This window comes from Pleurodeles waltl, chromosome 9, assembly GCF_031143425.1.
Source record: "Pleurodeles waltl isolate 20211129_DDA chromosome 9, aPleWal1.hap1.20221129, whole genome shotgun sequence".
NCBI lineage: Eukaryota > Metazoa > Chordata > Amphibia > Caudata > Salamandridae > Pleurodeles > Pleurodeles waltl.
Window position 1 is genome coordinate 1,031,052,868 of NC_090448.1, and position 17,733 is coordinate 1,031,070,600.

Sequence of the window (17,733 nt, forward strand, 5' to 3'; positions counted from 1 at the left end):
ACAACAAACCCCCTTTGAAAAATCAAACTTAGGGGCATATTTATACTCCGTCTGCGCCGATTGTGGGTAAAAAAAAATTTGACGCACAATCAGCGCAAACGTTGCCCCGTATTTAAACTTTGACGCCCGAGCCCGCGGATGACAAAATTCCGCCGTTTGCATCATTTTTTGGATGCGGCAACCCGCCTTGCGTTAATTATATGCAAGGTAGGCGTTCCCGTCAAAAAAATGGCTTAAACGGCCGTGCGTCGTATTTATGCTTTCGGGAAAAAATGACGCACGGCCGGGAGGCGGAGCCAGAAAATGACACACAGCCCTATTTGCGTAAAAATTTAACGCCTGGGTCAGGGCAGGCGTTAAAATGGGGCAAACACACCTGTATTTAATCAGAACACATAGAAGAAACAGCAGAGCAGCAACAGGGAGCCATGGAGGTGATTCTAATCCAGCGTGCACGCAGACGCAGAGCCCAGCAGCAACAACAGCAGCTACAACAACACCAGCAGGGACCCCAAAGGCAGCGCAGAAGGCGGGAGAGGATATTCCGCCCAAGAACAACCCTTCAGGGCCTCAGGGAACACAACATCATGCAGAGGTACCGGTTGAACTGGCAGGCCATTCAGCAGCTGCTGCGAAACATTGAACAGCAGTTGGCCCCCACTTTGGTGACACCCCGCACCATCCCAACAGAAACAAAGCTGCTTGCCGTACTTCATATGCTTGCAAGTGGCTCTTTTCAAACAACTGGTGCCCTGGTTGGCGGAATATCACAACCATCATTCTCCGCCTTTTTGCCCAAAGTACTGGACGCCATCATTCGACTGACACCCCGCCACATCTGCTTCCCTAACACACTGCAGAAGCAGCAGGAAACTAAACAGGGGTTCTACGCAATCAGTGGCTTCCCACACGTCCTTGGTGCAATCGACTGCACACATGTACGCCTTGTGCCACCTGCTGCAACTGAACACCTCTACCGCAACAGGAAGCACACACATTCCATCAACGTGCAGGGCATTGTCGATCACCGGGGATTGATCACCAACATCGTGGCTAAATAGCCTGGGAGTGTTCATGACTCATACATCTTCCGTCACTGCACCAACAATGAACACCTCCAGGATGGAAGGTATGGCAATGGACTACTTGTTGGTAAGTACAAAAACCTACATATATATACACTGCACATCAACCCTCTAGGACACACTGAGGTCGTGACATCGCTAGCCATGTTTCTTAAGTCACCATTGAACCTGTCCCACATCGGAATTTACTGTACAGCCTAATGTGAAGACGTCAATGAGTGTGGTTGCCTAAATGTCACCTTGCAAATTGTAAGTGTCCCAATGACCTTTACATCAATACATTGCCTAAGTCTAAAGATATGGGATGTCCAGGGTACTTTGATATGAACGTGTTAAAAACACTTTCAATTTTAACTGTGCATGGAACTATCATCTCATCCGCAGTAAAGACACACGGACACCTGTATCACAAGTCACAATGCTAGGGAGGGCACACTGTACTGCAAATCCCAAAACATACTGCTGACAAACGGTTAGCAGACAAACACTTGTTCAGCCAAGGAAACAACACGATGCAGATGGTATAGCCTACAAGCATAGGATGTCACATTAGTACACAAAAGAGTCACAGACAACATAAGACAACTACTGCCATTAAAGGTATTTTCAATAGTGCCATCTACATCAACATGATCCCATTCATTTTCTCTTGCAGCTGATCAGGGGTATGGCATCCAGCCATGGATTATGACACCATTTGGCAACCCGAGTACAGCTGCAGAGCGTGCATATAACGAGGCCCATAGGAGGACACGCAGCATTGTCGAGAGGACCTTCGGCATTCTCAAGTCAAGGTTCCGCTGCCTCAACGTCACTGGTGGTAGCCTCCTATATTCCCCCGAGATGGTCTGTAGGATCATCCTCACATGTGCAATATTGGACAACATTTGCATCAGAAGAAACATTCCCCTCCTGGAACCAGAGCCACACATGCCTGAAGAGGAGGAAGAGGAGGATGCTGGCCTGCAACAGGAGGGGGAACTACAGAACACAGCAGCTGGTATACGCAGGCTGCAACAGATTGTAAATAGTTTCTTCTGAATATGATCACCTTTACCACTTTAGTTAACTAATTTAAATAAACACCTATTATAATCACCATATCATGGTCTGGGTATTCCTTTTTACACACCTTCATCTCTACTTATCAGAATAAGAGTGTTGCCTCATGGAGCATTGCTGAGTAGGACACGGAACATCCCAGAGCTTATGTGATGCCTAACATACAATGGTCACATACACACACACTCTTAATGACATATATCATGTACATATCTACTTTGAAGGCCTATAGCAGAGGACCACAACTATTTCACACATACATGTTGAAAGCAAGGTCCAACGCAGCATATGGCACACAACTATGACACCATCACTCAATAAGGGGAAAACAAGCCTCATACATGAGGCAGTCAATGTGCTTTGGCATCACTAACAGGAATGTCTGACAAGACCCTTGATAGCAGTTAGTCAAACTGCATCCAATATTTGCAAGGAATATCTGTGACTAGAGTTCCATAGAAGCAGAACATAGACAGCACAAGTGCCACACATATGACATGTATTGCACACATGACATTCCATGCACATGTCAGCACATTTCCTAACTCCTGACACACCCATGCACCTGGTCACAACCCACCTGTCGGAAGAGGTCCCTGGAATACTAAGATGTGTACCCTGATAATACCTCCTCTACACACACAGACCAACATTAGCAAACCAGTGTGCTACACCCTTTCCTAAGGTATGCCATCGTCATAGAACATCTGACTGCATGGACGTCAGGTCAATTTATACACTGTCTTCTAGTTTCAAAGCCCTGTTAGCACATGTAGATTGCTTCCCCTTGTGAAAATGTCTGTTGGCCCTTAGAATGCAAGTCTCACCTACAGGACTGGTGAGAAACAGATGCATCCCACACCTGTGATCACCTCCATGCACACCACCCATTACAAAAAGCACTGCCCCTGATGATGCCTGGAACAGCATAGGAGTCGCCATTATGTCAAATACACCGTCAACCATTGATAGTAATTAAGCCGTGTAACACAGCCCTTGGGTTCATTTGTCACCTTCAAAAACACAGGACGTACACTGATTGACATGTCAACTGTCCAGTTTATCCTCCAAACAGTCTCAGTCAGACCACTGATTATGTAACTTGTCCAGTAGCTGGCTCCTGAATCATCTTGCATTCTGTCAGCCTGACTGGCAACTGTCTGTGGGTCACACTAAAGTATCCCTGTGTCTACATATGTACCACACAAATTTGCGTTAGAAAACCTCACATTCATCAGGGGGCATTGGGCATGGGCTTCTTCCATGCATACACAAATACATTGTATAGCATCATCTGCCTTTTAACTGTACCATTTGAGTTAAATCCTCTTGGAAATGCAAAATTCATGGCCCATCCCTTGTCTGGGTTGCATATATGCATGAATGACAAAGTGTGACAGTGTCCCAGGGTCATAGGCAGGGATTGGGTACGGGGCTTTCAGCACAACCAGCAACCTCTGATAATGTATATGACTAATACACAAATGTCAGAACCATGACAGTTCACACACAGCATCACAGTGCGCACAACATAGTGATGGGCCGTGTGTGGTGAATAGCTGCGAGAATAAACAGCACAGAGGCTATGATGTTCCCAGATGCATTGGGAAGTGCAGAGGCCAACCTGTGTACAAATGTTGTAATGACACCTGCTGGAACATGACAATTGAGACATTATCTCACTCAGCACACCAAGGTTGCCCTGTTGACTGTCTCATTACACGTCTTTAGTGACAGGGTGGGACCATCCACATGTTGGTTCACATGTCCACGTCTACTTTACTCACATTGATCAACAAAGGTTACTCAGTAGTTACAGGAATAGCTGCCACTGACTCATGATGAGTCCTGGTCCGAACTGTGACAAATTACACCCCAAACAATCTACAGGATCATCATTGGACCACACACATGAACAAGACACCTATGTGCAATTGATCACTGGAAATATGTGGACACGTGCTGTCTTGTATGCTGGTCCACCACAGCCACTTGATAGTTGGGGCTTACTTCTATGGCCTGAACTGTGGTGTCATCTTACATATGAGATTGACCCTTGTCTGTCTGTGCAAACAACATGGTACCCACTTCCTCAATGCATGTGTATGACTCACTGTGGGATTCATCAACTAGTGCCTAGGAAGCTGTTACCAATACTCTAGGACATGGGATGTAGAAATTGTGGACCTTTGACATGAACATGCGTCTGCCATCCATCTGGTGCATGCTATGTCACATGTGGTGTCTACGTGACCCTAAAACTTGGAAGTATACTTTGCGGGTGTTGTTACATGTATGACTAACACATGCCCTTGCTCATTCCAATTTTTACTTGCATCTTAGGGTTGGACACATGGACGTCACATTCATACAACCAAATGTACAATAATGCTTCATGTGATGTACACACACACTTGGTCAACCAACAAATTAGTTGTCAAAGCACACACTTTGAGCCAAAGGCAATTAGGTATTGTACATATGTGCGTCACATTACTATCCCCTCCTTATGGCAAACATGCACAATTTGTGCCACACATATATGTAGGGCACACTTATGACCATCTATGACGTCAGCCAACTGTAAACATACTGTGAAGGGTGTAGTGGATGATGTTCTGCTTCAGTATGATGTCACATATGTGAACATACACCATCAACACCATACTGTCTTCAATTAGCCAATCTCTGATGTGTTCCAAATGTAAAATAACCTAAAAAGAAGTAAAAATGCCCCAAACCACTTAATGCACTGTAATTTTGACGCCCCTAGCGGTGTGCGTCATTTTTTGTTGACCAAAACTGTATTTGAGTAATTTTTTTTGACGCACAGGAGTAAAATTTAGCCCGCATCCAGGTATTTGTACAGTCCATGAATCATTATGTGGATGCGGGTTAATATTCACGTCTGTGTGTAAAAAAAATGACGCAAATACAGTTTTGTGCAACAAAAAATTACGCATAACGCGAAAAAGGCGGGACTTTTCATACAGGAAGTGATGTAATAGGATAGCCTGTTTACAGATCATGTACAGTAGGTGTACTTTCACTTTCACTTTGCAGTCTATGATCCTTCTAGACTGTGTGGCTGTGTAGAGAGTGTTGTCCTGAGATTATGTGCTGTATTTGTCCTGTGTGCTATCTGTAAAGTCCTTTTGTGAAATAAATATTGTTTGTGTATACTGTAGTACTGTGTTTTGTCAACATTTGTCCATTTATTTTGTGTATTTCTTGTTTGTGGGAGTCTGTTGTGGGTAGTGTTAGTTTGGGGATAGTTGGGCTCTTTTAGTGTTTGGGTTTACTTTTTTTCTGTCTTTTTACCCCTACTTTCACCCATTTCCCCTTTCTATTTCTTTTACCCCTATTCCTTCTCTTCAATTAGAACTATGTCTGGTAGGCCACATCTTGGCAGGATGGGGGAAGAGGAGTTGGGGGGCTTCATCTGGCTGGTGACACATTTCTTGCCACTCATGATCCAGGCAGGGGGCAGGGTCATACAGGGGTACCCGACAGAGGCGCGCAGAATCCAGTGGGGAAAGGTGCTGCATCACCTGCAGCGTGTGTATGCCAGCCAGAGGAGTGACCACCAGCAGAAGCACCGGTGGGCTGACCTCATCACCAGGGAGCAGGATCTCTTGGACCACCTGGGAATCATGATTGGTGGCAATGTTGGTGAGTACGACTATTGTTATTGTGCACGATTAAATGCTCTGTAGTGACATCAGTGGATTAGTGCAATGTCTGCCAGCTAACTTGATGACTGTGTGTAATTTTGGGGAAATATAAGGGGATCATTGATGCACTATGACAAGGAGCACAAATACTAGCTGTCAGGTAGCACGTGCTCAGCAAACTTACAGGTAACTTTACCATGAAGGAAATTGGTGCAGCCTTTTTGTCAGCACAGCTAACAAAATAGGAGCCAATCATGTCTATATAGGGTATTATTGACAGAGAAGTACAGATGTACCAACATTTAGGCCAACAATGTTGACGCAATTGCTAGACTAACTTTAGAATCACTACATGATGCTGAAAATGAGTGCTGCCTTCACGTCAATTGATAATAACAAAGTGGCTCAAACATTGGTCTCATGTTAGTCTGGGGAGTGTGGAAGGAAAGCTTTCACAGAAGTACTATGAATGTGTGGGATTATTGTGTTTCTTGATCTTTTTGGATAGATGTCAGTTAATGATTTCAAAACATTGTGAAAAGGTGTTAGGTGCCCTCAGCTAACATCTCAAAATGTTTGTTGTAATCGGTTGAGCCACAATCCAAATATGGATGGCAGTCCAAGTGTATGCACATGGCTTTACATCTCCATGGTTGGTGCAAATCACCATAGCTGGGCCACATCAATTGACTATACTGTAACAACAGGATGGCTTACAGGAGTCCCTGCCCCTCCCTCTGTACATTGGGCCTATGTGCACTAAATGTGTCATGGCCACAAGGCATGTTTGACTGGTAATGCAGTCCTCAAGTAACCAGGCGTTGGATATTTCTCTTGGATGCACATGATGAGACGATTACACTCCATATTTTTTAGTGCTCACCAATTATGTGGCAAGTTTGCAACCACATGATAGTTAGGGCCAATGTATGTGTGCAGATATGTGTGTAACTGTCACAGGAGACCCATGCTATGTACAAGTTGGCCGTGAAATATCAGATGCAGTGCCATCATGTCTGAATGGCTGCCATGTCCTTATTCAGCCTACACATTGTAAATGATACTGAAAATGTTGCACTGTGCACAGATTTTGAGCACATTTCTTCCTTCCATACCTTACAGGTGGACTGGCCCCTACACTGTGGGAGAGGTGGTGACATTTGAGGACCCGACCACTACAGTAAGTGTTGATATGTCTGTTATGTGTTGTGTATGCTGGTTATGGACTCGTGTGAGTTGGACGCATAGCAAGGTGTGATGCGTTGGGCAAGTTTTTCACTTGTTCCATGAGTGGGAATGCAGTTCTCACATGTTTTGAGTTTGCCAATGTGTATCCAATGGTATCATGTAGGGATTGTAGGACATCCCTGTAGGCCCCACTGTGAGAACAGGGGATAGTCATGTCTCTGACACTTGTATCACCAAGAGTCGCAATGGAAGTCAGCCCCTATTTAGTCAGCCTGTCAGACCCACATTCTCTAAGATTGGTGGAGCTAATAGCTTCCCAATGGACATCTGCTTCACTATTTACCTACGTAAGTTTGAAACAGTAGGTAGAACCTCCTAGCAGCATGTACTTCCACATGTAGTGCATCAAGTCTGTGGAACCTGAGTGTAATGGCCTAGGTGTGCATGCAATTCATGATCATGGGTGTTCTAGCAACTCTGTGTCTGATGTAAGTCAGGCCTCACTGGATTTTCCTGACATGTCTGACCCTATGAATGCTCTAGGGTTTGCTGACTCCAAATTGTAGATAGACCTTACATGTGGTGTGTCTGTAGAGACAAACATGTGTGGATCAGCCTATACACTGCTCGGTGTACATGTTGTTGGCAAATTATAGTTGTGTATCCACCGCCCCCCCTCAAACACGGCCATGGGTTTGTGAATGGGGTACCTAGTATTGATGCTACCAGTATGTTACACATACCTGTGAATAAGTGACGGTTTGGTTGCATAGTAGTATACACACTCAGGTTTGGCACTTGGTACCATACTGGACAGTCCAGTTGCAACTTGCAGACCATGTGGCTTTAGTTTTGCTTTCCGTACACTGACAATTGTAGCCCAGCTCTTGGTGGAGGATATGCAGCATGATTCTTAGATGTTAACTGTCAGAACTCAGATTGCAAGTCAAGGCCAGTTGTTACTCATCTTGTGGGTTATGAATGTGCTTTGTGTGATGTGACCTTTGTTGTCTGGCCTGCCATGTACTTCCTCAGGGACATTCGATGCTCTGTATCGTGATATGAGCTGTTAGAAGTACAGTAGATGTAATGTCTGATTAACTTACTGTGCCGTTTCACACAATGCAGTTACTAATGTGGCATATCTGCATTTGTCTTCACAGCAGCTAACATGACTCCAGACCAGGTCCGTGAATTTCAGCGTCGGGCCATGCGATACCAGCACATCCTGCTGGTGGAGTCGGGGTTCCGGAGGATGGCCCGGCAATATCGCCATGACCGTGCCTCCGGGGCATGGCGAGCCTTCCCACAGGGAGAGCCTACTGTGCCCACCACAGCCACCACAGAAACAACCACCAATCAGAGCCAGGTGGCCCCACCCACAGCTGCCTCTGTTGATTCTACATCTGCTGGACTTCCTGGCCCCAGCATTGCCACCGGTGCAGGACAGCCCACACAGACCTCCTCCACCGGTACCCAGACTGCCACTGCTCCAGCTGTTGACCCTGCAGCCTTCAATAGACTTGAACACAAGATGGACAAAGTGCTGCGCAAGGTGAGCCACCTGAGCCGGGACGTGCGGCACATTAAACGGCGGGTCAAGGATATAAAGAGGACCCTCCAGAGGGCCAACCTCTAGACAGTTGAATAGATGGACATGATACCCTCCCCTCCCTCCTCTTTCCTTGTTCTTATAGTTAGTGGGCTTAGGGGGCTTAGTGTTAGGTTAGTATAGGCTGTTAGTTTAGTCATTGTTAGTGGGTGGGGGGTAGGGGGTCCTGCTTGTTTGACTTATTACATGTGTGGGTGGGTGGGGGCTATGTTGGGGTTCTTGTGTGTAAAAAAAAAAAAAAAAATACAAAAAAAAAAATATATATATACCAACAACATTTATATTTGTTTACGATAGTATAGTATGTGTTTAGGTTAGTATGTGTTGTCCTCAATGTGTCCCGTCTCATAAGGGGGGTGGGTGGTAGATGTTTAGAACGTTTTGTTGCATGTGATAAGTAAGTGTAGCTTAGGTTAGTTAGGGACAGTTGTGGGTAATGAGTAGTCAGGGTAGATTAGGGTAGGTAAGATTTTTCCTTCAGTTTCCTCATCTGTGATTAGCATTTAATTAATATATGGTTAACCCTTAATAGTATGTGTTGAATGGTACTTGATCGTGGGTTTGGATTCCGTGTACATCTCTTTTGTACTATAAGATCTGTGTCCAATGCTACAAACAAATCCCAACTGAGCTGTACGATTGGCAGCTAACCCAGAGCTACCTTGCAAAGTGTCTACTCTTTGTTCCAACCACCAATCACAGTTAATATGGATCCCAATGTGTTTCTGTTGATAAGTGTGTTTTCAAAGTCACTAACAGTGCTTCCAGACTTGATATTGGGGAACAGTTTTAGGTATGACTGCAGTGTGATGATCATGCACACCCTTATAAGATGAGTTCTCATTGGCAATCTTGTATTCTTGTCTTCATGACCCTCATACATCATTTGTGACACAGTTCGGCATGATTACCTATTTGTATGTTAACTCAGACACCTTCATTTGTGCAGTTTTTTTTTTGTATTTACTTAGATTAGTGTGGCATGTTCATTGTGTTATTTTTGCATGTTGACAACATTTAGCGGGCACTATTTGATGACTTAGTTATCCCCTGAGGAAGCATTCTTCTGTCCAACACACCATGGTGGTGTATGGTTTCTCACTTCATCAGATTATTCCCTCAGGATGGGCAGAGTATGATGCAATCATGGTCACTGTGCAGATTTCTCTAACTACATAATATCTGGACAGTTGTATTGACAAGCTACGTTATTTGACAGCAGGGACATTTCAATTATCTACTGCGCAGTTGATATGTCACATTACCCAGAGACAGATTTGTTATGTAAGTGCTATTTATTGAAAAGTGCTGCATTGCTATCTGTACATTGTCCATGATTGTGAGTCCATTATAATGATATCTTTCAGTGTGATCCAACACAAGGGTTTACCAAAATGCTTTTGTCATGCTGGGGTTGCTGTTTCAGACAGTGCAGAGGGACAGACTTATCCAATGAGTAGGAGAGAGACAATCACTGGGCTGGGTGACAAGATATACAGTGGTTAGCAGAGCAGTGCTTGAGTACAGTTGTTGTAAGACTGTCATGTTTCAAAACGCAGGACTTTGGTAATAGTTGGCCATGTGGCAGGGACTAGTGCTTCCGGGTACTTTTCCATGTGAATGTGATCTGTTCCATGTCTTCTTCTTCTGATGTGTGTGTTGCCTGCTTTGTCCTTGTTGTTGTTGGTTGTGAAGGGGCAACACACACCTCAGTGTTAGAAGACGTGGAGTCAGACATCCCCGTGAAGGTCTTAAGGGCAGTACTGCTGCAAGGAGGGCCTGCTGGTTCTTGAGAATAGCAGCCACATCACGATGGTAAGCAGCCAGGTCGGCCCTGAGGGGTTCAATGTTGCATTTGTGCACACGTTGACAGAATTGCTGTTGTAGGCGTTGGGTCAACTGTATTACAGCTGTGCTGATTTCCTTCTGGCTTTTCTGCAGTTCCTGCAAGATAGATGTTAGGGCTTGCATAGCTGCTGCCTGATCTGCAGATGACATCAGGCACGAACGCTTCCCCTCAAGGCTGGCTGCCATATTTTGCATCCCCACTCGCACCTCCTTGGCCAGCTCCCGCTGTACTCCAACTACAGTTCTCTCAAAGCTGGTGCCAGTGTCGTCTGAGTCCTCAGCTGTATTGGAGCTGGCAGGTCTTACAATTGGGGTGGTGGGTGGTTCCTCTGCGATGGCTGCTTGTTCTGTGCTCCTCCTTGTGACTGAAGGTGGGGTCTGGAGGGTTTCAAGGACCTTTTGGATAGTCTCCTGGGGAATGTTTATTGGCTCGTCATCCATGTCATCAGGGAAATCTGGGACAGGCATATCTGCAGGAGATCCATCTTCCTCTGCAATGAAACAGGGTACAATTAGTGTGTCTGTGTTGTGACAATTTTGATGTGACGTGCCTGCCTTTTGATGAATTCACTTTGTGATCTTGTTTTGTGTTAATATCTGCAGTCCTTCAGATGGGCATTGTTTCAGGCCTATGGCCCACCTGTGTGTCACATGTAAGTTATTGAGTTATCAGACTTGTCAGCCTCATCGCCTCTAGGTGTTGGTTTATGCCAAATAGAGAATTGCCACCTTCTTGTCCTACTCGACCCTCCATGTATATCCATTCTCATGGTGGGACCTTTCACTGGCTGTGGGTGTTCTGATGGCCCTGGCAGCACACTTAACAATCTGGACCTGCCCCAATCCCTGATCGTTCACATCGACTTAAATGTAATTGACATGTTGCATATCCTATGCATGGCAATGTTATGATCTGATATGGATGTTGACATTGTTAATGTGTCCTGCTGATGTTGGGTAATGTGTGTTACATTGGATTACCCTGATAGTCGTATCAGTGTCCTATTTCGTCCTCTGACTGTGCAGGTGTATTTCAGTGACCAGTTACATGTGCCCCCTCCTCAATGCTGTTGTCTGAGCAGTATGACATTTGGGATGTTGCCTTGTTACCCAGGCACAGGATGGACCCTGACATATGCAGCATGGGTGTGTCCTTAGTGCTGTGTCGCTCCTATTGTTGTTTACTTTGGCTGATGTTTGTGACAACTATGGGCATTGACATTTGAGTGTACTGGGGCCTTAGTCTTGTTTCAGGGGATTGTTGCAGATGTCATCCTCACCCCCTAATTTAGGTGTGTATGTTCCATGGGGAGGTTACTGCCATTGGCTACTTGAGCTGCACACAGATCAGAGGTGGTAGTGGCAACTGTTGTCGCAGTTACTTTGCAGTTGTCGGTTTGGCTGGAGGATTGCTAATAGGGCCCTAGTTAATGTAGGAGGTATGTTGGCTGACGAGTGCCAGGATGTAAGTTTGACATAGTGGCCTTCCCTCCTGTTGTGGCTTTCCCTTTGCTCCATCGTTGGCATGACATCATGCCCCCATGGGACTGTTCTTGGTGTTGTGTAATGGTGTGCCCCAGGTCTTCTCAGAACGGACCATACTCCCATGCCGTGCCCCATGTATTAGATGACTTCCATGCATTTAGTGGTCGGTATCACCCCCATGATCACAGTTAACATTATTGCATTATGATTCCCCATGCGACTTACCCTGCATGTGTGTTGTGTCCTGGTAGTCTGTGCTGTCCTGTCCTTGAATCCCTGTGACAATCTCCTCAGGGATGACGGCTGCGACCATCTCCTCCATGTGGTCCAGGGCCTCCTGGTGTGCTGGACTCCCCCCTCCAGTCTGCAGTGCTGCCTTCCTGTTCCTGGCCATCTTTTCCTTGGTCCTGCGTTTGCAGTCATGCCAGCGTTTCTTGCACTCGATGACTGTTCTGCGTACTTAAGGCCCACTGTTAATCTTGTCGACAATTTGTTGCCATATGGCTTCTCTCCTAGTGATTGGCAACTTTGATGTGACAAACAGTTGGTGCTGGTGTTCCGTCACCTCTTTACCTAGGATTGCCTGCTCCTCTGCACTGAAGCAACACTTTCTTTTCTTCTTAAAAGTGTCCTGGTTCTTGTGTGGGTCCTCCTGGCTGGTTCCTGGTCTGCTGTCATCTTCCTGGGGTCTGTTGTGGCATCTGGGATCCATTTTGGCTCTCCTCTGGTGAAATGGCTGTGTCCGCTGTGTTTTTTTTCACTATTGCGTCAAAAAAAACGGCGCATATCCGGTTTGCGGTGTCGTAAATCGACCCACAGTCATTTCCGCCGCATTAACGTAATTTTCCTTTACGACTTGACGCCGCGGTGTGCGTAAAAAATAATGACTCCCACCTGTTGTTTGCTCCGCCGTGCGTCAAAGTATAAATATGATGCCTGCATGGCGCACCAAAATGGCGTTAGCTGGCGGTAATATTTTTGAGGCAAAACTGCGCGGCGCAGTTTTGCGTCAAAAAGTAAAAATATGGGCCTTAATTCTATAAATATTTCTTACTGACATCCAGCTGTTTATACACTATTTAGGGTCATATGTGGAAACCTTTTTTCAGGTCACAAGCAGCCCATTTCACAGAAAAGGTTTTCAAAATGTACAAAAGCCAAATTGCAGTTTGGTAACTGTTACCGAATCCAAGTCGGCTCCCTCCCAAGTACAGATTTACAGTGCAATGTTGGAATTTTTTGTGACCAAATTGCGGTTGTGAAACATTCATTTTTTTTACAGACTATTCAAAGGTGATGGTAACCATTCACAAATGGGATGGGGTCCCAGGGGACACCCTCCCATGTGTGAATGGTGATAGAAATATTTTAAGAGCAGACAGTGGTCCCGTGGACCACTATCTACTCTTAAAAACAGAAATGTTTATTTTTTTCTTTTTAAATGCATCCCATTTTCCTAATAAGAAACACGGGCTGCATTTAAAAAAAAAGAAAAAAAAGATTTCTTAGTGAAAAAGCCAGAACAGACATGATGGTTTGCTGACCCCAGAAGGCCACCATCCCTGGGGTGGATGTAATTCCTAAGAGTTGCAACTTGCGGCCTACCTCATAAATAATAATGAGATAGGTCCATTGCGACCCCACAAGGAATCACTATTTCCAATTTGTATCATTTTGTGCAAATCGAAGTGTGGTTTCCTAAAGGCAAACTGCAAAGATTACACGTAGGGGCTCACAATTCCTAAATTCTGTAAATATGGCTCTTAATCCTCTATTGAAACAATATTATGTAAATGGGACAACTGAGACTCATGATGCTAAAGTGAAATAATAATCTTAATCACTAACAGTCTCATTTAATCCTATTTGTATTTATAAATCCCACCAATGACTATAAATAAAATGATCATTATATGAAGCAACGCAAACATTTTTCTGCACTGATTAAGTAATGGACACCCCCATCTGGCTTTGCTGATAGGCAGGAGTGGTTTGATGGAGAACTGTGTGGTATGCCTTACAGTCATTACACCACTGAAAAACATTATTGAAAACATTTAGAAAAATATAATTGATTGAAGAAGACACTCGTATGTCAAATACCACTGTTTGAGGATGCTGGAGATTATTTCAACAGGAAAGAAAAATAAATCTAGCACTTTGGTGATTATGGTGCCAATTTTATTACTAGGTGAAATGTCTCACAGTTGATCTCCTCAGACAATTAGATATCACTTATCTCATTATACATGAGCCAAGTTCATTCAAACTATTTAAAACATATGGTGGGCACAGTCTGTTTAGAAATAGCTTTGAGTGAAAAAATTCAGACAGAATGATGCTACTAAAACCTGATAGTCCATCAGCGTAGATAGCTGTATCAGTAATGTGTTTAAAATCAACGCCTAATGACAGGCTAACCTCTTGCTTCTCCCATACAAGTCAAAATCAAATATTGTGTGTTATGAAAGACAGCCCTAAATACTCTTAATCTATAAAAGGGCTATAAAACAGTCTTGGAAATTATTTGATTTTAGCTAAGATGAGATGTTCAGCAGAAATATTTGTGATAATTCTACTTACAAACTGGATGTGTGGGTAACTTTGTCAGGAATATTAAACTTCATATTTTTGTATAGATGGGTAGGTAACGTAATCAGGAATACTAAAGTTCATCAGTGTTGGTTTTGGTTGGGAGAGTCCACAATGTACTATTTAATAATCCTGGCCAAGCTGGACACTATGCCCCCGCATTGAAGCCCCATATTTATCAAGGTGCCATTGATAGAAATAGTAAACTGGTACAGGGGCATAAGTAGAAAAAACATCTTGCCAAAAGTGCTCACAAAGAAGGTACTCTTTTTATTGATCAAACTTGAATCTGATCACACAACCTCTTATTCAGGTTTGCCTTGTACCATAACTGCTTTTGTTTCAGATGTAAGCCAATTATATTGATCACATCAGATGGCTTCAATTAAGAGGAATTAATTTTTTAAAAAAAATTCTAGGTACTTGGGGCCTGATTTCTGAAAAGTTACCACCACCTTTACGTCATTTTTTGATGCACAATTATCACAAACGTACAAAATATAATTATATTTTGCAGGTTTATGCCAATTTTGCATACAAAAATTATGCAAAGGCAGCGCTAACATTTCATAAATCAGGCCCTCTGTACCTTCAACTAGAAAGCCACAAGATTAATTTGATTTCTCATGAATAGCTCAAAAAATCTGTGGTCAAAAATTTGATTAGTGAATTGGGTGAAAATGAAAAAACATCCAAAATGTCTCTCCAGGTAAAAAGGGATGACAATTTGAATTTGAATTCTGAACATATTTTTTCATCTTGACTGTAAAATGGTGTTAATATGTTGAAAAAATTGTCTGTGCTTCTGCAATTGACCAACGTATACTGAAACTGCAAGAAAACAGGACCAATGGGAGGAAATAATTGAAAACTTTTTGGATGAAAACCTTACCTACAAAAAGCTAAAACTTTGGTCACATTATGAGTAACATTATTGTAAGAGAGTTCTGAAACTGGAAAATGAAATTACCAAGGGCCATATTTATACTTTTCGACGCACAACTGCGCCAACGCAGTTGTGCGTCAAAAAATCTAACGCCGGCTAACGCCATTCTGAAGCGCCATGCAGGCGCCGTATTTATTCAATGACGTTAGCCGGCGTTAGCCGGCGGCGCTGCCTGGTGTGCGTCAAAAAAAATGACGTACACCAGGCAGCGCCGGCGTAGGGGAATATGGAGCTTGGGCGCCAAAAAATGGGGCAAGTCAGGCTGAGGCAAAATTATCGACTCAACCCGATTTGCGCCATTTTTTTCGACTCCCAACCCCCATTGAAATGACTCCTGTCTTAGCAAAGACAGGAGTCATGCCACCTTGCCCAATGGCCATGCCCAGGGGACTTCTGTCCCCTGGGCATGGTCATTGGGCATAATGGCATGTAGGGGGGCACAAATCAGGCCCCCCATGCCACAAAAAAAAAAAAAAATTAATACTTATCTGAACTTACCTCATGTTCCCTGGGATGGGTCCCTCCATCCTTAGGCGTCCTCCTGGGGTGGGCAAGGGTGACAGGGGGGGTCCCTGGGGGCATGGGAGGGCACCTCTGGGCTCCTTCCGAGCCCACAGGTCCCTTAACGCCTGCCCTGACCAGGCGCTAAAAAACGACGCAAAAGCAGCTGGACGTAATTTTTTTTGACCCGCCCACTCCCGGGCGCGATTTTTGCCCGGGAGTGTAAATACGGCGCACATGCCTCGGAGTCAATTTTTTAGACGGGAACACCTACCTTGCATATCATTAACGCAAAGTAGGTGTCCACGCAAAAAAGTGACGCAAACTCCATGGACTTTGGCGCTAGACGCGTCTAACGCCAGAGTATAAATATGGAGTTAGTTTTGCGTCGAATTTGCGTAAAAAAAAACAACGCAAATCCTCCGCAAACGGAGTATAAATATGCCCCCAACTGTCTGGAGTTGGACTACAGTCCAAATGCTGATTCGTTTATTTGGTTTTTCTACTAGAATGACAATGGTTGAGAACGAAACCCAAAGATTTCTCTAAACCCCCAATGTCTCTACACAAAGCCTTCTAAAATGTGATAGATATTCTGTTGTTTGATCAGAGATACTGCTAAGAGGCAATTTATGATGATGAAAAATATAAGTGTAGGACCATTTATTTGACAGTTGACATATAAAGGGAAACTAATGGATAATCTTTGAAAAAGTGTACATATTAGCCGTTTATGGATGCCCCTTTCAGAGGGTGGAAGTCTGTTATAAAATCTTCAGAATTGATATGCTAATGTTCATGAGCTGCCGATGCAAGCTGCAAAAATCCAAAATATTGCTGGCCTGTTCGCAAACTGCATTTAACATTTTACAAAATACTGTTCAATAACCTACAACTATGCCTCTTTTGTGGAGCGATTGCTGCACCAACTGTAGAAATCTTCACACAAGTAGGTATATGTTTTAGTATTACATGTGGAAGGGACGTGGAGTGGCTGTAAAATGGTGAATACTTACTACTAAAGAAGAAGTGTTTTGGGAGGGGAAAGCAGAATTTAAGGAGAGCTTGAGAGGTGTTTAGGGAGCTCTATGCACCCGCCCGCAAAAGAGTAAACTACTTGCTATTCACAAACTGCACTTCTAACTTTCTAACAGCCAAAAAGGACCCAAACAGTAATAAAGGTACTCGAACTCAGAGGTGGAATAAACCCAGCACCACTTCCTAATTCATATGTAAAATAAGTTTAATATAAATTATTATGTTAAAAATAAATATTTACAGTTAATGTTTTAGCTCTTTTATTCTGTTCTATGTTTCAATAATTATTTAAAATCAACTTACATTAATATTTAATATTAAAATATGTTTTAATTGTTTTATGTTTAATATACGTTTAAACTTTCCCATATAATATACCATAGGGAGATCTTCCACTTAGTGGTGGAGACCTCCAGCTATGTATGAAAGGTTATGAGAAGTATTGTTACATTTGTAAGCTAGGCTCCACCTGCTGAATTCAAGCGATAGGTACTTGTAAGTCTAAAGCTTGTTGTATCTTTATGTTCATAAGTGGTAGCATATTTACTCATAAGAATAATATTGTTTGAAGTAAATCTACACATGTAAATTCACCTTTATGAAAACTGCCCTTAGAATGCAACAATTTTTTTTTTTACATGAACAAGAAAGGAGACATTTCTAGGAATCTGAATGCGCAGTTGCCTTACAAAGAGAATGTAC